Here is a 26,172-nt window from a genome sequence, read left to right as displayed (position 1 = left end):
GTATTAAAGCGAAACATTACACGCCTTCTTCCCGGGGATTTCGCTGTCAGCCGGCTTTTTACTGAGTAAGGCGGTGCTGTCCTGGAGAGAGGGCAATAGTAAACTGGGCTTATCTCGGAGGTGGCGTCATGAAAAGAGGGCCGATCCCGGAGACAGCGTAATCCGCGGTCGCGTGTGTCACGTGGATAGAGGGGGGTTATGCCGCGTCTCGCGTGATGGCACGGAAACGCTGTGTCGCAAAACGCGTTACAGTCGCCGAACAGCTTTATAGCATTTCATTAACCGCTTGACGAGATCCTCGCTTAAGAGAGACAACGTGTGCGTTGGACCTGCACGTTTTCTTTTCTTTCTTGAATGTCATGAGTCAGTGGTCACAGTCACTCTTCAACTGGGACAGCGTACAGCCCTTCTGGAAACGAATTCAGCGTCTGTGGCGCGCTCGCATTAATCCCACTCAATAGGAGCGCGGCATGACGTGGCCACAAAGGTTCGAGCGTGGGACGACGACGACCTCGGCTTTTTTTCAGTAACCGTCGATGTGCGTTCGCAGTCAGACAGCCTCATGTCGACCCTGTTACCATCAACGGGTCGTGACAAGCGGAATGAAATGTAAAATGTACGCACGAATATAGTGCAGTCGAAATGTAATCCACCGAGACGGGAGGAATGCGCTGGGCATATATGCGCTGCAGAATTCACAGACCACCGCTATGTAGGATACTAGCGGTGCTGCATATTGCTCGAACAAAACTGGTCGGACAGGTGACTGAACATGGCAAAAAAAAAAAAAAAGTAGAAGGAGGAAGGCCTGGGGTCATGACAGCTCCTGCTGAGGAACCGAACTGCCATAGCAGTTCTTGGGTGAGGAACAAGACGCAGAACTGTCTGACCAGGAAGACGGGAGTCAATTATGAGGCAGTCGAGCCTGCGTAGTTGCCCCTCAAAGAGAAATACAGGGCGACCAATCGGCCCCTGGAAGTCGGAAGACGAACTCTCATTGCGTTTTCAAGGCAGTGCGAATTCGTTTATTCACTGCTCCACCTCTGAAAGCGCCGTCACCGGCTTTGCATCGAGGGGCAGGAATAAAACGAAATGTCAGAAAAAAAAAGAAACGAAAAAGAAAGCAGAGAGAAAGTGCATGTACGTGAACGCGCCGTAGCGGAACGGTTTGACTTAATGAATCTGGTTTTTCACTGCACTCCTGCATTATTCAGTACACGTTGCTGCTGCCATTAAACTCAAGTAACCAGCTACACCGACGGTCATCAGCGGTTGGTATATTAAAGAAAAAAAAAAAACCTTTACGGACAACCAAGGGCAAATGGTGAAAGCGGGCTCCACGCAAGCAGAAAACCTATTTGTGAATGGAGCGTTGATAAGTGGGTGTATGGCCGTGTAAACAACCATGAATTATGAATACTTAGGTTCCTCATTACCTTCTTACTCCTTACTTTGTGGATATTATTCTATTTTGTTTGCGTGCCAAATAATACTAATCAGTCTCAAACGGAAGCGTTACAGTCACGACGCTGAACCAGTGGCAGTCAGACCACGAACGTGCTCCTTGTTGACTTACACTACTAGTCGCGCCGCGCAGGTGACTCTTCTCCTTCCTTGTCTGTCTTGCGTTTATTCCTTCTGGCTTTGAAGTAAGTGAACTCCTGCTGCCGCAGATATCGCCAGCTGGAACCGCCGGTTTACCTTAACGGTTAGCATTCATCGATTCGCGCCCGGAAGCGAAAATAGCAGAAGCGAGGCTGCACTGGATGTTCTACGAGAGAAGACAGGTTACCATTTGAGACCACCGAAGAAACGCGTGTCCCAGCGTATACCGTCACGTTTTCCTTGACTGCGTCTCGATTTGGCGACCCTGCATGTTTGTGCTGTTATTTACTTCGCTTCCTCTTTGACCCCGGCGTCACTCGCGCGAGACCGCTGCGCTGTCTCTTCGATAAAGAAACCTGTTGATGGCGTTCCTGGCCTAATGAGAGAAACGAGCACCCCGTATAATAGCCGGACGTCTGCTGCGCTAAATGCTGCTGGTGCGCTACTTGGTTTCCTGCAGTCTATGCGAGACTTCGAAGAAAGTAGGCTGGTCTCGCATGCCGCCTCTCATTTGTGTGCGAGATTTACATTCTTCCTGCTTCTCTCTCCCATTTCTTTCTTTCTTTTCCCTCTATAATGTATGCTATAGGGCCTCTCGTGCACGGTATCTTTTGCGAACTGTACGCGGGCTCCTTGTTTAAAACAGACATTTAGGGACGCCACGCGTAGATTCTGAGCTATAGATTAACGCTATTGCAGTTGAAGAAATCGGAGATTCTTTATGCAGATGAAAATTTTTGTACAAGTGAGTAATTTGCTACGCGAGCGCTGGGAACGAACTGCGACATCTGGCCGACGTGAACGCACATTCACGAAATCACCGGCGACATCGCTCAGCGTCCACTGTGACGGCGTCCGCATTTGACGAACGGCTTTCGAATACCCGCTGCGCGCGGGTCGTTGGCATAGCACGAATGACGCAGTGTGCTTGCGCAGTTTGTGCAGAAAACAGCGAAAGCTATTCTTCAAAGCCAAGCTGCCTTTGCATACTCCTCCGGGATTTCGCGTGGCTGCTACTGCTGCTGCTGCTGGGTCGATACCCGGGACGCATGTGCGGATATGTATACAAACGTTATATGCGCTCCGGATGCAAACTCCAGCAAACAGGCTTCTACAGCATTGAACGTTGACCGACAGAGTATATGGTGCCGCTGAGCTCAGTTCTACGTAATCGAACAATATATTGCGAGTGAAACCTGTACTAGTAAAACCTGTGATGTCGGCTCATGGATGTCTCTAAACCACACAGTCCTCTTTATCAAATATCGCATTGTATCCAACGGCTTTTTATTTATTTATTCGATCTTTTTTTATTTAGATATGTCGCACTGCATGGGTATCTTCCAACCTAATTCTCCAAAATGTGCCACTGTAGCGAGCAGTGGTCGAGCAAGGAATGTCGCTGAAGACCATTTTTCGCCTAAGGAGATTATTGTCTTTGTCGGGGCCACAACTGCTCTCCTTCGCAGCGCTTTTATATACGCGTAGCTTACTCTTCCCGATCCTCAAAGGAGGAGGAGGAGTATAAGCCGGTGCATAGGATAAGCCGTGCGGTACCAAGATAGCACTTAGATAGCACATAGCCGGTGCACTCGGATCCATGACGTCATGCTACCTGACCCGACTACCATAGAATCGAATGGGGATGCTCCCAAGTAAGCAACGGTGATTTTGACGTCCCCGCTTTCGTCACGCCAGGCTTGACAATGCAAATTTCGGGCATGGTAGCATGACGTCATAAAGCAGAGTACACAGGCCTGGCGCTATATACGTGGCGTTGGCGCTACTCACCGGCTTATTCTTCTTCTCCTCTTCCATCGACAGTAGTGGAGGGTGAGCTACGCGTGTACAGAAACGCTGCTAAGGAAAGCAGTTGCTGTTCTAAGACAATAGTCTCCTTTGCCGAAACGTTGCTTCAAGCGACATTCGTTATAGATGACCACTGCTCATTACTACGGGCTTCCTGTTTGATATATGCTACTCTGGATGCAAGGGCTATAGAATGTATTTAGAATATATGTCGTACTTCGTTATACCATACCATTCTCCTTCCCTTTCTTTCCTCGCCAAGTATCATACGTGCATCGCCTTCGTACTCGTGACGTCGCTGCATGACGTCTCACAATGTGCGCCCAGCTGATTTGGTGTTCGCACTTCGGCATAGCTTGTGAGCGGTGTAGTTCATAAGCGTAAGCATTGCATGAAAGTAAGGTTGCGAGCTGTGCGCTGCAAAAAAATAAACATTGCATGAGATTACACGTTGAATAGGATGAAAATAACGACAATTGCATGCATCGCGTTTAGTTGTACAGCATTTAATTGACTGTGTCACTAAAGCTTTGCTTCGCATGGATTACAACAAGTGCGTTGGATCTGAATACTCTTTTTAAAGCTAGTGCAAGTCGTGTCGGCATTTGACTGTAGCATTCACCAAGCACAAATACCTGTAAGTGCAGCCTTTTGCAAAAGTACACGGACTACTCCGCGCCTTATACATATATGTTCTTCGGTTGTGTCGCGCGCCTCCTACGGCGCGCCGGACAATCAAGGCTTGTTTTCATTCTGTAGGGCGTTGAAATTTGCGGCAAACCAAATAAACTCCCTCAAAGAGCCCGTAGTCAGTCTGGCGGTCGCAGGCAACGTAGCCTTTATGGATGCTGTACATATGCGTTGACTGACACTGGACCTAACTGCGTGCAAAATGTAGCACTATACGTCGCCTATACAGGAGTATTGTGCCCGCTGCGGAACAGAATTAATATACGCGGTGTACATCACGCCACTGGAAATTTTGTTTTTCATTCTCAAGAAGCAAAACAGTAAAGAAAAAAAAGGTGAGGGGCCCAGTGTTAAAAATGTTACTTTGTCCAAATTGAGTCCGTTCGGGTTTGGTTGTCTGTTCGCCAACTTATTACAGCTCTACAAGAGCCGTACAAATGATAAAGGAATTTTATTTTAATGTAGATGATTCCATGACATATGGAATAATGAAAACATTGACCATCGCTCCTCTTACTGGTCATGAGGCCTGTTTTCGATGGCTACCAAGCCACGTTAGACTCTTAGAAAACGAGGTGACAGACACATTAGCTACTGCAGCACAGGTACCCTGATACCCGTGACATTTTCTGTATCAGGCGGCAAGAATGTTCTTTGCACGCTGTGGCACAAACTTTGCAAACACTCGTGGCTCGATTCACTCCCGCGCAGATTTGACCCCTTCCTGCGGTTTTCACCGAACCGAAAAGACTGATCGCGCGTTCGACGCGCTCCTCTATTGTCTGCGCTTAGAGCGCAACCCACACGCCTCACTTCTTGTGTCGCATCAAGAGACGGACGTCCCCACGTTATTGTAATTACTGTAGCAACTCCGACGCTTCAGTGGAGCATATTATCTTAAGGCTTGCCCAACATGACAAACAGCGGGTTCACCTGCTTGACAGTTTCAACGTCCTTGACAGACGTCCTCTCGCTGCGAGCAAAGTGCTAAGACCGTGTTCATGCCCCGATAAGTAGTGGCGTGCCGTGAGTGCCCTTCGAGATTTTTTAGTGGAGGCTAGTCTCATAGACTGCCTGTCTTCTTTAACGAGCCGATCTCGCGGTCGAGTTGTCCTTACGTATGCGTGAAGAGACTCGTGGGGACACTTTCACTCCTGTGTAATGGGTGACCATCCTATAGTCACTGGACTGCGCTTTCAGTGCTGGTGCCCGTAGAAGCATTATTTGCGCGCTTGTGTTTGGGTTTGAATCGTGTTTTTTGACAGCTTTTTCTTCCTTTTTCTTTTTTATTGTTACTTGAGGAACGAATACGGTATTTGGATAGCCAGCCCGGACGTAGCCTACCTTCCCATGATTTCTGCATCTAAAAACAAAGTGCAGCGATCGTATTGTTTTAACGAATACTCGGCAACGAAGCTCGCCAACTGATAAATAGTTTTACTTTCTGGAAAGAGGAACACTTAAACAACAACCACACTCTAACGCGCAGTCGCATGGAACAACAACAACAACAACAACAACAACAACAACAACAACAACAACAACAACAACAACAACAACAACAACAACAACAACAACAACGACGACGACGACGACGACGACGACGACGACGACGACGACGACGACGACGACGACGACGACGACAAATAAATAAACAAAAAAACAAACAGTTTCATATCTATCCATGTGAAATCCTCCTGTCGGATATTTCTGTGCGCCCAAGGCTATCAGAATTATTACATAGTTTTCAACTACGTCTTTTGTTATCGCACGTCTAGTTAGAGCGCCGCTGTCGTCCTCTATAAATGTTTGTAAAGCCGTAACGGTAGGGGTGCTACCCGTGCAATAAGAAAACGCTCTTAAAGATGCAAAAATGTTTACAGTGTAGGTGAAGACGAGTTTCATCATGTGCAGGTATGGATGCGCAAGTTTGGGTGCAAATATGGAGGCTTCAAAAATACATGCATGAGAAGACTTGCGTGGACTATACCCCCAAGAGAGTGACGGGTGACTGTCCCAAGTACTGGGCCGTTCTTTCGGTGCTAGTGTCCGTAAAGTGACACTGTTTATGTGCTTGTGATTTGTTTTCATGTGCCAAGTGGCGTTCATATTTCCTTTTTGTTTGCTTTCTTTTCTTTCTTTTTTTATTCTTGTCTGAGTGGCGTACTTGAGATTTTGCGACAGTTGGCCGCTAACGAGGCCTACCTCTCCCTTTCTCTGCATTTAATATGCACTGTCTCTACACTGTCGCTAGTTTCGAAAACCAACAGTATGTACAATGCAAGGGTATTTGCATTGGTTCGTCGCTTGCTCCCATTCTTTCAGATATCTTTATTTGCGCCTTTGACAAGTGTGTAAATAGCATCCTGGATCAGTCATGTTCTCCTTCCGTAATGAGGTACGTCGATGACTACCTGGTGGTTGTGCACGTGGTACCAGGGTCGAGGCTAGATGACACTGTAGAACCGATAATTAACACTTTTAGAAATGCATCGGAGGCTCTAAACTTCACGTGCGAAAGGCCATGTGATAATTGCATTCGCTTCCTGGACCTCAATCTCACTTTAATGAACACGCATGTTTGTTTGAACTACCAACCAAGGTTGAACAAGCCACTGATTTCATACGACAGTGCCCACTCCAAGTTAGTAAAAAGAGGAGTTGCAATGACTTGTCTAAAGGAAGCTCTAAATAAATATTGCATCCACAAAGTAGAAAGTAGCTTTAACAACCAGGTTACAAGGCTGCGCCTAGCCGGTTTCCCTTCGTATTTGGTTTCTAGTGTCTGTGATAAGCTTCTTCAAAAGATCAAACAGGTAAGGGAGGGCATAAACAAAGAAAATCCAGTTGATCGGAAGAGATTACTAGTGATTCCATATTGGCACAGGGTGTCCCACAACCTCAAGAAGGTTGCGCAAAGGCAAAATGTCAATCTTCTCTACAGCGCACCGTGTAAATTGGGCAAGATAGGCCCTATGCTGACAAAGGCAAAGCCCGAACCACGCTCTAAGAAAAATGCAGCGCAGTACGCGGAAAACACTAGAAATGTATATGAGATCCCCCTAAGCTGCAACCAGGTTTATAGCGGTCAAACCGGACGGTGTTACAATGAAAGGGCGCGTGAGCACAATTGGACCGTGAATAACAATGCGGGGGACCATCTGGCTGAACATTGTAAACGTCACAAATGCCGTCCGTATCTTCATGACACCAGGTTTCCGGCACGTTCTAGAGATAGACTAGAAAGAGAGATATTAGAAGCTTTCTACATTGTAAAGGCCGGAGTTATACATATATACGTGCATTAGCTGCCCTTCATGTGGCACTTACCGAAAAAAAAAGATTGCTTTTCTGATGCGATAGACAGGTCGTGAAGTCACGGTTGTGCTTTTCTTGTTTCTATCTGTAAAAATCCTGTTTCTTCAGATAAACATTTAGTTGGAAGTTAGCGCCTGTCCGTCGTACATGTTCTTCTTTCAGTCCTCGTCATTGTAGCGCTTTTTTCTTTTCTTCAAGTAAGTTCATACTGAAATTTGTAGGCTGACACGAGAACTTGGAAAAAAAAAGAAAAAAAAAGACTCTTTATCAAGGAGAGACAGTGGTGACGTACTAACACGCGTCGACCCATTTCGACTGGTCAGAAAAGCGACAGTCGCTCTTCTTCCAGTCCTGTCCTCACTTTTCTGCTAAGAATATCGCGCGTTGGAGCACAGCGCCCGCAGCCCTTGACATGCGCAGCCTGAGAGCTGTGGACACACGTACGATTCCAATGTGCGATCCGACGTACGACATGTCGTATACCAACAGCCGCATACATCGAGTTTCCACCAGCTTCCAACGGTCGGAGTAACCATCATTCGGACGCTTCGTACCACGTATTCTTTACGTTAAGTCGGTGTTCCCGTGCCCGCTCATTTGAACAGTCGGCTGATTGTATTGTTTTCTTCAGCCGAGCGGAATGGCGTAAGCACATGGTGCCACGTGTGAGCTTTATCGCGTGTCTCGTTCTGCATTGCTGCAAGTTCTACATTTCATTGGTATTAGCGCATACCTGCCACAGTTTGCAGGGCGCGGACAAAATAATATTCACACACTGTATCATTTGGCTACTTTGTTTAACATTGTGCCTCAAAACACGAACGCAAGGGATCGCCTGGACGGGGCAATTTTCTTTATTTCGCCCTCTCACCTTGTTGCATGTGCACTTTGACTTCTTCAGGATGCTCTCACGCATATAATAATAATAATAATAATAATAATAATAATAATAATAATAATAATAATAATAATAATAATAATAATAATAATAATAATAATAATAATAATAATAATAATAATAATAATAATGCTTGAAGAACCAACCTGTGCAATCAAACATGAGCCTCATAACTGCGCAAGAGGAGATGCCCACAAATTTTCATCAGATTTTCACTCAGGCAGGTGAAAATTACCCATTTTGTGGTGGTCTCCGTTGAACGGTCAATGGGCACTTGCGTGGGGCAGCAGTGCATATCTTGAGCGGGGGCTGTACGCCCACCACACGTGCATGACCAACTTGCTTGAGCGAGAGTTCTGCTGCACCACATTCTTTCTGCTTCGAGCTCGGCACTATCCTTCACGAGTAATCGCAATCCTGCCGTCACGTGCGTCAACTTTATTGCCATGGCAGCGTGAAGATCCCGAAATGTATCATAATGTATTAAAAAAAAGAAAGAATCGCCTCTCTGGAAGTTCAAAACATGTATGACATCGTAGAACCATCTAGCAGTCATGTACGTAAGATCCCAAAAATTTTTAAGTCTGATGTAGCGACAAATTCATATACAGGGTGTCTCAGCTATAACTTTAGCCAGGGTGTAAAAATATGCCGATGTGACAAAATGTGACACGACGCGACAAAATGCATGTTGATGACTATTGTACGGAGTTTTTTTTGTATTCTAATGAATTGCATAATTAGTCAAGATTAATTAACCAACTTCTGAAGCAACAAAGTTAGAGAAAAAAATTCCGATTAGGAAGTTGTAGAGCGTTTTGCGAAACGTCGGATTAAACAGTTTCGAACTTTCTGTCCATTATTAGTGTTTTCCCGCTTACTGCAGATGCCCGCGAAGTAAAAAAAAAAAAAAAAGAAAACCCTCTGTATTCAGTGCCTGCCGACCTTAACTGAACGAAAGCTTGTTGCTTTTTTATTAGCCACGTTTGCACGAATGCGCCAATGGCGCATTGCCTCGCATTTCCTGCACGTCGCATACACGTGAACGACGTTAATGCGCTAGGAAGCGAATTAACGCAGCGTTCACGTTTCTCGGCATTTACGAGCGGTATATACGTGCATGCGACGATCAAAGGTCGTTTACCCAACTGCGTCACGTTCGAAGACGAATGGATGATTCGTGTTGTTGGTAGTCAGGTGACTTTGTTGCAAGAGCGTGTATTGTGAACCAGTGAAACAGGGCGACAACGGACAAGGACGAAGGTCACGACAGTGCTAGGATGGACCCAGAAATGCTCTCAACGCATGTGATAACGTACATAACCGAGGGGCCCGATTTTTATTAATCATATCGTAAGAAGCCAGCAAACAAAGACACCGAGGATAACACAGGGGAAATTACGTGCACTTACTAATTGAAATAAGGAAATTATAAATTAATGGAATTGAAAGTGGATGAAAAAATTACCGACGATTACGTTACTTCCTAATGCGAAATTTGAGCGCAGCAAATAAGCTGTTGCACCTTTTCGATAGATTGAGGCAAAGAAATCGAGCAACACATGTATGCGCTATCACAGAATTTTTTTTTTTATTTTTCACACGTATTCCTTTAACAAAAACTAGAAAAAGTTCAGTCCATGGCGGCAAGATATGTACTAGATATAGCAATGTATGACAGGCAGTTTAGTGCAACTAAATCTAAGGCAATGCTAAACTGGCAATCTCTCCAGCACCGAAGAGCGTCGTTTCGACTGAAGCTTTTACACAGCGTATATCACTCTCATACTCGAATTCCGCGTGACGTGTACATAAACCAGCCTCACTACACATCAGCACGCAAAGATCATGAACAGAAGATAAGAGAATACAAATGTAATACATCGGCCTTTAGCAGCTCGTTTTTCCCAAGGACCATCAGTCAGTGGAACCGACTTCCTTCCTCAATTGTACGAATTTCTTGTCCTAACAAGTTCTTTTCTGCATTAAAAGCAATAGAATCTTTTGATCCCTAACGCTTGGTCAATATCCCGTGTACGTCTAGCAATCATCATGACCTATAAACAATCCCAGCTGCAAATGACATTTTCTTTTAGTGCCTTTTTTTCTTACCTTGTCGCACGGTATCTTAATCACTGCATTGTTTCTTTTTTTCCAACTTATTATTCAATTTGTTTTTTTTTTGCCTTTTCATTGTGAGTCTCTGTAATCATTGTGCTTTATGTACTCTCTTTTTTTTTCCCAATGTGACATGTGACATCTGCAACGTGCCTGTTTCCGATATGGCTGTGTTCAACTTAGCTGTGTGCTTTTCTTTCTTTTTTTGTCGGCCTATAATAATGTGTTGTTGACTTACACAAATTTATGCAAACCTGCAATTTTGATGCTTGTTTTTCATCTGTACCCCCCCCCCCCCCACTGTAATGCCTGAATGGGCGCTGTGGGTACTAAATAAATAAATAAATAAATAAAATAAAGACTCCAGTAACAGTTCTTGACAGTCATGAAGGAAGCTTTGTGGTCGGAGAAATAGACTGATATATGTTCGACTTGGTACACCAATGCTTGATTCTCAAAGACGAGATCTATACAAGTGCCTCGCGAGGTTGTCACAGCCGTGGGACGCGTTACGAGCGAGAGGAACGGGATGTTCTCCCGCATAAGTGTTAGGAAATTGCTGTTTGTCTTTATGTCAAGCCGCCACCGATCTGGCTCTCTGATTGCCACCGCACAGGGCGAACGGCAGCGGCAATTTCGGCTCGGGCGGTGCACATATACAGATCCGCCGCCACCGATCTGGCTCTCTGATTGCCACCGCACAGGGGTTGCATTGGAGGAGGAGCGAAGAAAGGAATTAAGTTCGAGCCGGCGCTTTGACAACCGGAGACTCGCAGGAAGAGGGGGGAGGGGGGCGGCGTGTACACCCAGCGGCAAACGATGGGGGCAGAAGCGCGCGCAGCAAGCGGACAACACGATAAAGGGAGGAGGGAAGAGATAGCAGCGACTGACTGATGCCGCTGACGCCGATAGTGAGTCAACCCCAGCTGCGGAGTTGGTTTCAGGGACAACGCCGCCGATGCCGACACAAACAATATGATACCCTCGCTTCCGCAGCGCTAAGAACCAGGTCTAGCCGTGGGAAGGTGGTCACGTATTCGTCGACGTGCCGGGGCCTACGTGAAATAACCGGTGCGTCGGCAACTGAAGAGCACCCTATCCGCCACACAAGAACAGGGGGGGGTGACCCTTTCCTCCTCTTTCTGCATGGCGGCGACGGTGTTCTATGCAGTCACGTTATCTTGACTCTCTAGCGGCGTCAGCGGCATCCAGCGGTATCAGTCGGTCGCTGCTAGCGCTGGGGGATGAAAGGGGGGCGGAGCTGGTTACGAGGCCGACGACAACGCCGACGACGACGCGAAACCCAGGAACGGACGCCAAAGAGCTGCGCTCTAAAAAAAAAATACCACGAGACATGCCCGCGTACAACCGAACATAGCATCTAGCAGGGTGTACTGCCGCTGCATCTGCTTGTCGCTATCATGAATCGCCGCGAGGGAAGCACATCGCTGGCGCAAATCGCAGAGCCACCGCCTGCGTCATTGCCCTACCGCCTTTTAAGCGGCAGCGCACCCTGCTATGTTCGTGTGTACGCGGAATGTTTGGAAGCGCTGCAATCACGGTGCGCAAGCGGGGCATGTCACGTGGCATTTGTTGGTATTTCGCGGGCATCTGCGGTAAGCGGAAAAATACTAATACCTAATAGATACAAAGTTAGAAACTGTTTAATCGGACGTTTAGCAAAGCGCTCTACAACTTTCTAATCGCAATTTTTTACCTAGCTTTGTTGCTTGAGCAGTTGGCTAATCTTGACTAATTATGCAATTAAGCAAAATACACACAAAAAAAAGGTGTGTGTGTGTGACTTACCCCATACAATAGTCAGCAACCTGTTTTTGGTCGCGTCGTGTTAGAGTGCATCGGCATGTTTTTTAAGCTCTGGCAAAAGTTAGCTGGGACACCCTGATTATAAACCGTACAGATACGAGTTGTCAGTGTCAGCGCCTGCGTCCGTGACTATAAGAAGCTGGCGACAGATGTCGCGGAATTCCTTGAGCAGAGCGTAGCTATGAGATGTCTATGAGAACTTGGAATGATGTGTTTTTCGGCGACCAAACATCTTTCACGACTGTGTTGTTTTGTAAGCGGGAAGCAAACTGTCGCTCAACGAAGTACCACGGCCGTTTTGCTCAGTGTGAAACCGGCGTTGTGTGACCGATTCCGCTATCGCGTCGCCGATCCACGTTGCTAAGACCGAACGTTGCCTCTATGAAAGGCTGAAAGAACACAACTTTGACGTCAAGGAGCTTGTCTTCGGCTGCGTGGTATTTCATTGCAAGCAGTGTGCTCGCAGGCCTGAATTTTCCAACACCAGTGCGATAGCAAGAAAGCGTAATCAGTTGGCAGAAATAAAAAAGCCGAATAAACAAGCTTGGTGGCTGGTGTGTTAGCAATCCCCCCGCTACCCTCACTGATAAAACATTGCTTTCTTCTTTTCCAGGCACAGTTGCATTGACTTGAAGAAAAAAGAATATAGTTACAGTGCCAGTCGCTTTTGCCTCTCGTATACCAACAGAGTTCTGATCCGCGCGCTTCTATTTTGTTTTTGATACGTCTGTTTCCCTCCACATTATTTCGATTCGCTTTCTGCTCGGCAAATACGCGTATATCCAGGAGCACAGCACTATAATGTCGCACTTGCGACAGCTGCCCCCTGTCTCGTCCCAGCTTTCGCCTGCTCGCGCTATGTATACATGTATGTGCAGTGTCCAACAAACTGTCCCACATATGTCTGTTGGCCCCGCTTATCTGTCGTTGAGCGCGCGACTGGCAAACCGGTTTTAAAGACGGCTCCAGATGGCGGCGAGTGGCACTCCAGCGACACAGCAGCGGCCGGGGTTGAACACCTCGTGCGGCTCGACTTCCAAGCGCCGCGCCCAGGACAGACGTCCATTAAAGGCAAGTGCGCCAGGCTGTACGCATGCTACGTGACGGCGTGACCACTTATGCAGCGTAACTGCAGTCTGCCTTCGGACAAGTTCTCGAAGGCTTGAAACAGGTTCAAAGTGCTTGATCGGGAATGAAGCTTCTTTACGCAGCCTCTCTCTTTCGCATTGCCCCTCCTTTTCTTTTTTTTTTCTTTTCATTTTGCGGCCTGTGCATGCGTGCGCGGCAGAGCACGCGTTTTGCTGTTATTCGCTAAACGGCATCCTGCTTACCGCTTACACCTCAAAATTTTATCTTACTCGCTGTGATCGTCTGCTTAGAAAAGAATCTGAACAAGCAACGGTTTGCACATGGAAAAGCTGCAATATAAAATTGTTGTGTGTACTAATGGTCAGGGAGATGTTGACCTTGGCTAGTTGCCAGGGCTATGCTTTATGCCGTGACGTGCAGTCGGCTACCTGTGTGTGTGTGTGCGTGTGTGCGCGTGTGCGTGTGCGTGTGCGTGTGTGCGTGTGTGTGCGTGTGCGTGTGTGCGTGTGTGTGCGTGTGCGTGTGTGTGTGTGTGTGTGCGTGTGTTTGTCGCTAGCGGTTGTATACTGTAGGGTTGTATATCTAATAGAGTACCAGCCGCAAAGGTAATCGCGCAAGATCGTGTCCACAACAACTATAGCTCTTGTCGTGTCGCGTGCCCTATGTATAAATGCTGTCGAGTTTGTCAGAAGGATTATCAGAGAAAAATTTGGTGCCATAGTTATGTGGCACAAGACGCCACTATGGACCGTCTACAGTGGTTAGCTTGCAGATCACAAGAGAGATGGCGCGACCAGCTCCGACGTCACTCTCCGAGTGCAGCCGAATGCTTGAATCGCCGCAAAAGAAGAGTGGGTTTGTTCTAGCTATTCCCTATTGCCTACATTCGCATGTTGTGCAGGCAGGCTTTCTAGCAAATAACTGATTGCCCATCAGATGAATGAGCATTTTTACACCTCAGAGTAGTGAGCTCTAAAAAATATATATCTATATTTAGCTCTAATATGAATGCGACAAGATCAGTTACGAGCGTGGATGAGCTAGAAATGATTGAGTGTCGTCTCGTACACTTTTCATGTCGCCGCACTGTGGTGCTCCCTATAAAGATTTTGCGTCCGTTAATTCGCATTTTATTAACCGGAGGATACTTGTAGTTCAGGGCTCGTACGTGCGCGTAAGCGCGGAGAACTGCTCATGCAGTCACCATAATAAACAGAGAACGTCTCTCGCGTAAACGTTTTTGACTATGTTGCGGAAAGTACAGGAATAAACAAAAAGGTATTGTTTCACTGCAAACATTCTTCTGAGTGCGTGGAGCAAAACTAAATGTCCTTAACCGATTGCAGTTTCGTTGAAGCGCAACACACCGAGGCCCTTGGGGCGCAAAAATTTTGCTACATGTGTCATTTTTTTTTTATCCGCATGACTTACTCGTTGACCGAGTAGCTAATATAATAATAGCTTAGCTTAAGTGGGCTGACCTTCACATGTGTATATAGATCTGACTGTTCTCCCTGCTTCTGTATCTCCAGGGGCTATATTACTCTCCTGCGTGTTCAGAAGAACCGATGGTTGCGAGAGACAGTGAAAACAACAGGCACACTTTTAATGGCACTGAACACTATATAACCGACGGACTGCTCGCACATAACTACCGCCACGACGGAGTACACAGTACTGAAGTACTGAGCCGTCTGCTGTTGCGAGGAAACAGAAGAAAGAAAAGTACGCGCACTGGGATATGGCTTCATCGCTTGGGTTGGAAACGTTTGCCTTATTCGAGAATAATATTTCACCAAGAAAGCGAAAGCTGCGCTTTTCTGCATGTTCTCGGCACGTCGTCTGCTATCGAGAAGAGGAAGCCGGTAGGCGCTCGATGGCGTCGCGGTCCCGTGTTCAAAGGTGGCTGCGCCCATGGAGCGACGCTTTAAACTGAAGAGAAACCTACGTGGGCTCGGTGAGTAGCGTTTCGTGTCTTGCGATCACACAGCAAACCACGTCCGTGCGACTTCTTGGTTAAACTCCTGGACACGATATCCTCACCAGGGTTTCGCCATTGTTGCCTTTCGTTTATTTTCGCATCCCGAGTGCTGCCGTATTTGGATGTAATTCAGAGACTTGCGCTGATTGTATTGCTTAGAATAATGTTACAAATTTAGCCCGGGTGATAAGAAATAATGCGACCACTGTGTGCTTCCCCTCAGACAGCGTACCATTTTAATACTTAAACTGGGAAGTAAAAAGAAAAAAATATATTAAAAAATGCCATATGCGAAAAGCACCTGGATAGAATACTAAGTACAAACCAAAAAGTAATCCGCTACGTTGCACTTACTTCCAAGGAACAAATTGCCATAATATTGAAAGCAAAACGAATTCAGGTACTGTAAAATTGGGTCGCGGAGCTGCTGTTTCTCGAAGTAAGCGTTTGGCGGTGCGCATCGATTTGAAATAAATCGGGCAGTATCTTGTGAGCGTCTCGAAAAAAAATAATGCAAGATACATGGAAATGTATCTAAAGGGACTCCAAAATAGGGTTGTCAAATTAAGCTGTACTTGTGAATAACGCTTAGTGAACAACAACAACAACAACAAAAGTAAATCTTACCGGTGCTTGGTAAGCGAGAAATGACGCAAAAGAAGAAAAGAACGAAAACGGAAAGCTTGTTGTGACGCCACCTTGAGGTTCCCGCACAAGCGCCCCGCGCCCGCGTCGTCACGGATTTTGATGCCGTATGGTCGGATCTAATGAAACGTTTGTCAATAAAGGAGGACTGCATTGCATTCTAAAGGAACCAAAAGTTAGACACATTTTAGTTCGGAGATAGGGGGTCGCTTGACAAAACCGCATGTAACAAAACATTCAGAGCCACTCTGTGAAGGCGGATGGCCAGCGGAGCTGTATGCAACTATAAATAAAATAAAACAACAAAGCAATGAAGCACAAATATGCGCGTTGTTATGTCTATTCGTGTTTACGCTTATCCCCTGAAGACAGTAATTATGGCTTTATGGTCGCTACGATAGACGGCCGTGGGTTCTGTGACGGTACTGGAGGTGTTCTTAGCGAAAGTTAGGCCTATGCACGACCGATGGCTCGCCGTGGACACATTGGTGTTGGTGTAACATTGAAGTCCGAACCTTTCCAAGAGAAACGCCAAGAACCACTTACGGTCGGGACGAGACGCATCGACGCTAAAGTCACCCGCAATGAAGATGGGATTGGGGTCCACCCAGTGGCGTAGCTAGGTCGTCTGGCACCCGGGGCCCATAGGTCTTCTGTCACCCCCTCCCCGGGTGTAGCCGGCGGAAAGAGGGGTGTCTTCAGACGTATATGACACCCCCCCCCCTCGCTGGCCCCTCGCACCCGGGGCCCACGGCCCCCCGGCCCCCCCATGTTGCTACGCCACTGGGTCCACCGCAAGGATCCACCCAAATGTGTTGATCATAAAGTCTTCAAGGTCCCTCTTTGACGTTCCGGGATGAGCCTCTACGGTGGCGACAACGATTCCGTTGCCAGTCTGTACGGCGTATGCGCGTCGGCACATTCCATGGCGAGGCTCTCGCCCGTCGTCGGTAATGCATAGGGCGCAGCGGCCGCGCTGTCGTCCTTTTGCGTGGATCGCAAAGATCGTAAATCGTGCGTGACAAAGGGGCGCTATAACGTAAAGCTATTCGAAAATTTTCTATTCCGGTTCTGTAATCAGCCCTCCGCCATTGGTTAAAAACTTTTTTGGACCTCCCCCACTTCACCTGTCTGTCCGGCGACGTCACGACAACCGTTAGCTCCCCATCTGATATGACGTGTGCACACTGATTATGCACGATTTGACCGAACAAAATACAAACAGTTATTTCTGATTCGACGCCTTTTCGCCATTAGCACCCGGCTATTGGTCGAAAGTTTTCGGGCTGCACCCAATTCACCTGCCTGTCACTCGACGTCACAAAACCGCAACAACTCACCGCGTCAAAGTGACGTGTACGCGTTAAAGATGCGTCATATGACCAACAAAACTGAATTTCCTTCTGAATAGCCGCAGGCTGCCCTGTTCCGAAAGGAATAAAAGATGGCTGCCGCCGATCGCTCAGGCACTGGGTACTCGCACCTGCCGGAGAGCATGGACTTATTTGCGTATAATAAAGCTTCTCGCGTGGCCGTGTAACGTTTTCGAGCACTTTCGGCACGTTTACGACCTCATTGTGCCACCTCTTCATTGCTGAGGATCCGTTTTAGCGGCATTCTTAACCTTCCGTTGCAAGCCGTGGCGATTTTCGACCAGCCACCGCAAGCTAAGTAAGGTAAAGCGGACCAATCGCAGACGCCGGCACAACCCCCTTCATCCGTTTATCGACTTTCAGTGGAGTGGCTTGGCCCCATTTAATCCCTCTCCACTTGAGCGTAATCCTCGCCTCTTGTCAGCCAACTAGATAAGACAAACCGCTCAGTGTAGGTAATCTTATTCGTTTTTCAAGCAAACAAAATGACCTCCTATATGAACAAGGAGAGCGTTTAATTGGTCTGTTCAGACAACCCTGCGGGTGACCGCCCGGGGTTTGCGTCGGCGGTTACGCAAATTTGACGCCAGCAGAATGGAATAAAAATATACTGGAATAGTGTTACGTTATAGGGCCCATTGGTAGTTCAAGGGCGCGCTACAGGCCCCCGAACCCACAGGGTTATGTGCCATTGGGCTGGGACCCTTTCTGCACTATCACCAAGATCGGCCCACATGATAGTTTTTGCATATGCCCATCACGAAACGATGCAAACTAGCCTAGCCCAGCTCTATTATTAATGTGTCTTTAACGCGCACACGTCACTTCGACACAGTGAGTTTTCGCGGTTTTGTGACGTCGCGTGACAGACAGGCTAATAGGGCGCAGCCCGAAAGTGTTTGATCAATGGCGGAGTATTATGGCGAAAAAGGCGTCGAATTAGAAATAATTGTTTTCTTTCGTTTGGTCTAATCATGCATAATCAGTGTGCACACATAATATCAGTTTTCGCGGTTTTCCTGACGTCGCATGGCAGACAGGCGAAGTGGAGGTGGCCCGAAAATTTTTTTGACCAATCATGGAGGACTGATTGCAGAATTGGAATCGGAAAGTTAGGAATAGCTTTACGTTATAGTGACCCTGCTCCGTTCCCAAAAGAATAGAAATTGGCTGCCCGCCAATCTCTCAGGCACTGCCTACTCGCACCTGCCGGAGAGCATGGATTAATTTGCATCTGATAAAACTTTTTGCGTGGCAGTATAACAATCTTTCTCTATGGTATAACGTTATCGAGCCCTTTTGGCACATATACGCCATCGTTCTGCCAACTTTTCTTTGCTGAGGATTCCTTTTAGCGGCATTCTTAACCTTCCGTTGCACGCCGCCGCGATTTTTGACCAGACACTGCAAGCTAAGAAAGGGGTATCGAACCAAGCGCAGACGCCAGCACCCCCCCCCTCTCCCCCCCCCTGTCTCCTCCTCCGGTTATCCATTTTCACTGCGCTGGCTCGACCCCATCAAAACCCTCTCCCCTTGAGCGTGCACCTCGCCTCTTGTCAGCCAATTAGATAAGAAATAAATCAGTGCCCTTCCATTATGTGAAGAAGGATAACAGCGAAGCTTTGTATATGGGACCCCTAAAGGGGTCGGCTAGGCATTGCACTGTCCTCGGGATCAGCCCACGTATGGGAGGTGCTTAACGCCTGCTTCAACTCCGCCGCGGGTCGGCCCGGCATAGCACTATATTTGGTATCGGCACACGTATGGGGACTGCTTAACGTCTGCTTCACCTGCGCCGCGGGTCGGGCCGGTATTGCACTATTTTCGGGATTGGCCCTCGTATGGGGAGTGCTTAACGCCTGCTTCACCTCCGCCGCAGGTCGGACCAGTATTGCACTATTTTCGGGATCGGCCCACGTATGGGGACTGCTTAACGCCTGCTTCACCTCCGCCGATGGTCGCGCCGGTATTCCACTATTCTCGGGATTGGCCCACGTATGGGGAGTGCTTAACGCGTGCTTCACCTCCGCCGCAGCTCGGGCCGGTATTGCACTATTTTCGGGATCAGACGGACGGACGGACGGACGGATGGACGGACTAAAATGAACGAGACGATATTACTACGGACCGCAGTGACTGTCTAAGCAGTCTGTTGAACGCAGTGGAGGTGTGGAAAGTAAAATAACAGGGAGAGAGAATGAAGGATACGTAGAAAAGCCGCGGAGCTACAGAGCTGGCTTGAGTCCCATACTGCAACCACTGTTCAAAATACAGGCTTCGGGCGCTTTCACAAGCGCTGCTGACGTTTATTGCAACTGCACTTTGCGAAACTGTTTCTAACGAACGTGGGCAGATTCATCACCACCACGGAACCCAGCACAGAAGACGCTTTGTATTGCCAGAAGGGCTTGGCTGCTTTCGAATTACCCGCGCCTTTCCACGCGGCACGCTAAGCTGCCCACAGCGCATGTACTAAGCAATGCAGAGCCGCAGTTGCTGAATCGAGTGCTCATCGTCGTTCGGTGTCGGGGACAGACGGCGCACGCCATGGCACCGTAATGGCGTCGTACGATCAGCGCGGGACACGAGCTACAGGCGGGGAGGCGCAGCGTTCATGGTGTGAGAGGAAAATCTCTGTGGTGTGCAACAGGACGGGGCAGGCTATTCCTTTTCGTTGCCGGTACAGATTCGCTCAAAACGTAATGCGTTGTTTTCACGGTTCGATTGCAATGTGGTGTGTGCAATCACTGTAATCATCTCGGCTCCCTATATAACTATGTGGAGGAGTTTATCTGCATGCGCTTATGCATGTGCGTACGAGTACGAAACTTCCTATTGTTGCGAAAATGATTAGCGTCGCCGCGTCGCGCGCCATTTCCTTCTTTTCTTATGAAAAAAAAAACAAAAAAAAAACAAAAATGTTTTTATAAAGAGAAACTTATTAAAAAATATTTGTTATAGGCATAGTGCGAAGTGATAAATGAAGACAGCAAATCTAATAGTCGTTACAAAACTTACACTTCTAAAGAAGACTTTAATGGTATGAAAGTGCGCACCTTAACCATCTACCCAAGACTTCTGCTTTAAATAGAGGGACATTGAACAACGTCATCTTCAGAGCGTGCGGCCGTTCCCTATATATTTATTGTCGACCGGCTGCATAGTTACAAGCAGCGCAGAAGGAGTTGTCCAATGGCTTTCATTTATTCACCGCAAGAGCACGCTGCACCGTTGGCTCTGTCTATCCTATTGCATTTTGGGAATGCTGGAAGAGGTCAGGCTGTTCACGCGGCTTCTTTGTATTCCCCGACCTCCTTTGGGTTAACATGGGACGCAGAGACTGCTTCTCGAAAGTGAGTCGTGTAAAGCGACTCGGAAAGGCAGGATCGTTTTTGCCCTGCACAGCCATCTTGTGTCGCACGGCTCACGCACAGGGTTGATCCGAGTGACGTGAGGTGATCACCAGTGGCCACCAGCCAACATGACCACTTGTGAAGCTGCTAACCGCTCTGAGAGGATGCTCCATGGAGGTATCGCTATAGCGGGATAAGCGCAGTTAGGAACAAGGCAGGTTCGGTATGAGGACGAGCCCCGAAATTTTAATAACCAGAGCCAAGCCAAAGTTCTCCAACATCCAAGGTAGTTATGGCTAAGTCTTTTTCTTGTGAACCGAAACACAATGGCTCGAAGCGTGCTTAAGGACGGTCGTAAACAAATGGCTCTTTTAAAGTAGAAATAAACCAAGGATCCTTAGGTCACTACTGTCTATAGGAGATGTCTCCGTCAAAGTATATTTACCGCTCATCGGAATGTTGGGTAGTGCTCCCTGTGGTCTGAAAGAGAACATCGAGACACCACTGGTGCTACTATCCCCGGTTTCATTTGCAAACACAACGATGCTTACGGCATGACAAGACTGCCAACCACTGTACGCTTGGAAAATCCTCGAACACTGATATTCGCTGCCCGTCGCATTATAGTTTGTTCAAGACGCTTCTTTGCTTCTGAGGACTGGCTGTGCGCATACGAACATCTTTGGCTGCGTGACGCTGTTCTTGCGCGTTGACGGAGTCTGACTTCCCTCCCTTTCTCTTCTCACTTATTTTTTTTCGTCCCCCACTCCGCACCCCCCCCCCCCCAGCTCTCGCAGTGGACGTCTCAAAGTGCATGCGTATCCACCTGATTTCTTTTTTGCATCTGTGAACAGGGTACGGCATTTCTTGTGAACGGCGTCTGTCATAAACATATAGTTACATAATATTAAAGTTGCGATCTTTGAGGTGCATAAACACAAACACTGCATGAAATTGCTCGTTGCATGTAATGAATGTGAACCCCATTATGCTCGTCGCCGGTAGTTGTATAGCCTTTGCGTAACCACTGCACTAAACTTTCGTTTACACAGAATCCAACATGTATGTTGGATTCCACGTGAAACTGCTTTACGCCTTCGTAAAGCAGTATTTTCTTAAGGGAATGTGCGTGCTCAAGCTTTGCACACTGACAGCAGTGCCAGACCACATAACACATAGCACATCTGGTAGGAGACGCTGCACGTTGTTGTGACTTAGGGGTGGAGGACGAAAGACTGACTCTTTCCGCAGACGAATAAGAAACGAAAAACTTTATACAATATTTACAGATAGTGGATGATAGCGTACAAGTAGCTGCAAGAGCGCATCAGACCGACTGGGCAGCGGGATGCGACTCTTTCTTCTCACAATGGGCCGGTTCTCCCTTGAATCCCTTCGGCGACTCCTCGTCGGCAGGAACCAGGCGGCGCAGGGTGGTGACGTCGCCCGCGTCGAATTCTTGATTCGTCGGGGAGATAGCTGGGCGCTTCATGAAGTCGCCTGCCGTGTCGAATTCTTGATTCGTCGCGTAGAAGTGGGAGCTCCCGTCGCCTCGCTGATATGCACGTGGTGCACGTAGTATGGCAGCTCCCGTCGCCTCGATGATAGGCACGTGGTGTGGCACAATAACGCTCACGGTGCCCTCTGGCCAACTCGAGGCAAGAGTCTCCGCAGTTTTGCAAAGGTAGTGCAACCGCGTATGCCTTGCGGTCATGGCGGCGAAGGTCCATTAACTAAGCGTCCTAACGCAGCCGTGGAGTAAAAATTTAATTATGGCGTTTTACGGGCCAAAACCACTTTCTGGTTATGAAGCACGCCGTAACGGGAAACTCCGGAAATTCGCACCACCTGGGGTTCTTTAACGTGCACCTAAATCTATGTAAACGTGTGTTTTAGCATTTCGCCCCCATCGAAATGCGGCCGCCGCGGCCGGGATTCCATCCCGCGAACTCGTGCTTAGCAGCCCAACACCATAGGCACTAAGCAACCACGGCGGGTGAGCCGTGGATCGGCCAGTGATTCGCTTAACAAGTTGAAGCGTCTGTTGAGAGTAGCGTCGTCTTTCCGACGCGTAGTCCATGCGGCTAGCGTCGGCAGCACTCGTAGAAAGCTGGAACAGGCGGAACGCCATCTGGCCGGTGCGTGCGGCATCTTCTTTGCGTCAACTCAAGCTGGCCCACACAGCTTTCCAACTTTTCGGAATATGTGTCCTGTAAGGTCGCTGCTTTCCTGCAATGTTTCAGTCTGACTGAACATTTGTTTGCACCCGGCTATCGTTTAAGCTCCTGCAGAATATCCCGGACGTGGTGGCGTCGTTTCCATGGGAGCCGCCAGTGCCGTACATTGGGTGCACGTTAAGGAACCTCAGGCAGTCCGGAGTCCCCCACTACAGCGTGCTTCGTAATCATATCGTGAATCTGGCTCGTAATACTTCAGAATATATTTTTCCTTTCTTTAACATCTGGGGCATGTCGAATTAATTCCCGGCAGCTTTTTTTTTTTCATTTCTTGTGACACTCTGAATTACCCACGTAACTACAAGTTATCCACTATGCTCTGTAAAGTCCCCACTTCATTTCCTCAAACTTTCATTTCCATTTGGCTTTTAGTTCTCTTACAGCAATCGTTTCAAACATCTGGCGAGGGCTTTTAGAACCTAGCGAGATTTTGATATCTTGCGAATGTCTGAATTAACTCACGTATTTATATTTTCTCCAGCAGATGACAAACAATGTCTCCCGAATTTCTGCAAAGTTTCGAGACTTCTACATCTCGGACAACCCGCCGCGGTGGTGTATACATAGACGTGGCTTTAGCGTTGCACTGCTAAACGAAACCCGAGGGCGCGGGATGAAATCCCGGCCCCAGCGACCGCATTTCGATGGGAGCGAAATGCAAAGCGCACCATGGATTGGGTGAACGTTAAAGATCCTCAGGTGGTCAAAATTAATCCGGAGTTTTCCACTACGGCGTTCCTCACAATCATATCGTGGTTTTGGTACGTGAAATCCCAGAATAGCTAATCTCGGAGAATTGGAGAAGACGCTTTCTTTCGCCCATGCGCTTTGTATGCACGTATTTTCGAGACGAGGAAAACTATTCCAGCAGCCATTCACAGCTTCGCTGAAAAAGTAACGTCGCTTGAATGCTTGCACAGAAATGACATGTAGCAGAAGCTATGCCCTGCAACAATCTTGTGGATGCTATAGCAACATTCACCAACGCAAGGGGTTTACATACAAGCTAGCGCATGCAAAGGATATCATCTTTCTGAAGATAAAATACTTGACTGGCGCACGACGGCTTTGATTATTCTTCGCGCGTCAACCCTCTCCAGCGCCTCCCTCTCTAAAAGAGGCATTGCATATAAAACAGTCAACCTATAAAATAGCCCTGAGGACTAGGAGTCGTCACAAGTCCGAGGCCTCGAACTGCAGTCGCGTTATTCGGCCTGACACTGAAAAATCACCGTGGACAGCGCAGCTGGTGTCCCCTGGTAGGTGATGTTAGCCTGCTTTTTGTTTTCTTTAGGAAGGGGTGGGGAAGAGGAGAGGCTCAGAAAGGCGAAGTGGTAGGAAGAGGTGAAGATTGAAAGAAGAGGAGAGAAAGGAGGAAATAATAGCCGGGCTGTCATCCCGGAGAAGCTCCGCGAGAGCTCATGGCAGAGGCGAAGCAAGCTGCTTCAAGCACTCCGCCGCACGACAGACAGCGCAAGGAGGAAGCCGACTCCGTAACAGCCAGAGGCTGCCCGGAGGGCCAGTGCATCCTCAATCGCTCCATAGTGAGCTCAGTGAGCACCCCCATAGAACACAGAGGGAGGGGTCCGAGCTCTGCTTTATGCAGATGCACAGACGCATGTTTTGATGGTGTCTTTCCGGTGCTGAACAACAGTGAAGAAGTTACGACGAAGTTGACTTTTCTCGCGAGCCCACCTGCGGTGCGGCCGCCGATCGTCGAGGGAGGCACGTTCTTTTGCCCCACACGCTTGCGGCGGTAATGTGCATGCCCTCGAAAGACTCTACGTCTCTGCTGGTCATGCTGAAACTCCGCACAGATTTGGCAGCGGCTTTAAGTTGTCTCCTATCATGGAAATGATTAATGCGAAGCATTCTTTGCTTCCTACGAGGCACCTCGCGGTATAGGCACGTTCCTGTCTCGCCTCGCCTAGGCCCTATTCAATGAATAAACAAACAAATAAGTAAAACTGCCGATAGAGAGATCGAACCTGGGTCTTGGGCAAAACGACCCGATGGTCTAACGATCAGGCGCCTTTTAAAGTGAAGCTTTCCCTTTACGTTCCCGGGTTTGGCATGGCTGCTGTATTGTGTCTGCTGCTGGGTTGGTCAGTATATTGGCAGGTATATTTGTGGATTCAGAGAAGTTTAATTGACTATTGACAGAATGTATCAAAATGAAAAAGAAACGGGTAGCGAATCGGGCAGCTGGGCTCAGAGAACAGAGAAACAACCATCGGGCCAGTTTGAATTACTGAGTGTGTGGTCACGTGTATATACGTGCCGCTGTTCAACGAACCTCTATCACGCCGATATGGGTCACCGTAGATGCGTGACTTGGTAGGCACCACTGTTCGAAGAAACTCTTTGACGCCAACTTGGAGCACTGCGCATCTGCCACTCGATCTGTGCTGATCCTCAATGAACATCTTTGATGCCAACTTGGGCGACTAGGTATGCGCCGTTGGCCATGTGCCGCTCTGCATTGATGAAAAACATTCCTTAAATTTCTGCCGATGCTGAGCGGAATCTAACCCAGATCACAAGGGTTCCTCAAGAGCAGCAACATGATACAACGTGGCGGATTAGCAGATGCACAACAAATGCTTGGGGTATGCACCGCTCTTCAATGAACGCCTTTCACGCCAATGCTTTAGAGAGCTGCGCCATGAATGCACTAGGTATGCGTCGCTCTTCAATGAACCTCTGGGCAACTTAAGTGACCGAGTACGTACCACTGAGTATGTGCCACCGAGTGTGCGTCAAGCGACGGAATACTCAGTGCTCGCAGGCACCGGCACGCCACGCTTCTCGTGTCGAAGGCCACGCGCGAACTTCTCGGTAGTGACACTAGATGGCTCAGCGCGCCCAGAAACAAGCTCGAGAGAGGAGCTGGGTCGCCGCATAAAGCGTTGCTCAGCGTTCGCACGCACCGGCGCCCCATGCATCTCGGAGGCAACGCGCAGGCTTCGCGGCAGCGGCGATAGATGACGCCAAGTGTTCTTAGGGAAGCGCGAACGAGCAATGCCACTGCTGTACACGCCTAATACATAACTCGTTTTAACATTGGTAATATGTTGAGTCGCTGTATTGATTCAGTGCTAAACGCATTACCGTTGACAGTCATCGTGAGACGGGTTTCGCCAAACTTTTTTCGTCATTGTAGAACGGCACATTCCCAGTGGCACATAGCTATAGTTACACAAGTTGGTGCCAAATAGATTCATTGAAG

Source organism: Dermacentor variabilis, unplaced genomic scaffold, assembly GCF_050947875.1.
Source record: "Dermacentor variabilis isolate Ectoservices unplaced genomic scaffold, ASM5094787v1 scaffold_12, whole genome shotgun sequence".
Lineage (NCBI taxonomy): Eukaryota > Metazoa > Arthropoda > Arachnida > Ixodida > Ixodidae > Dermacentor > Dermacentor variabilis.
The sequence above is the reverse complement of the archived record's forward strand: the minus strand, read 5'-3'. Positions refer to the sequence as shown.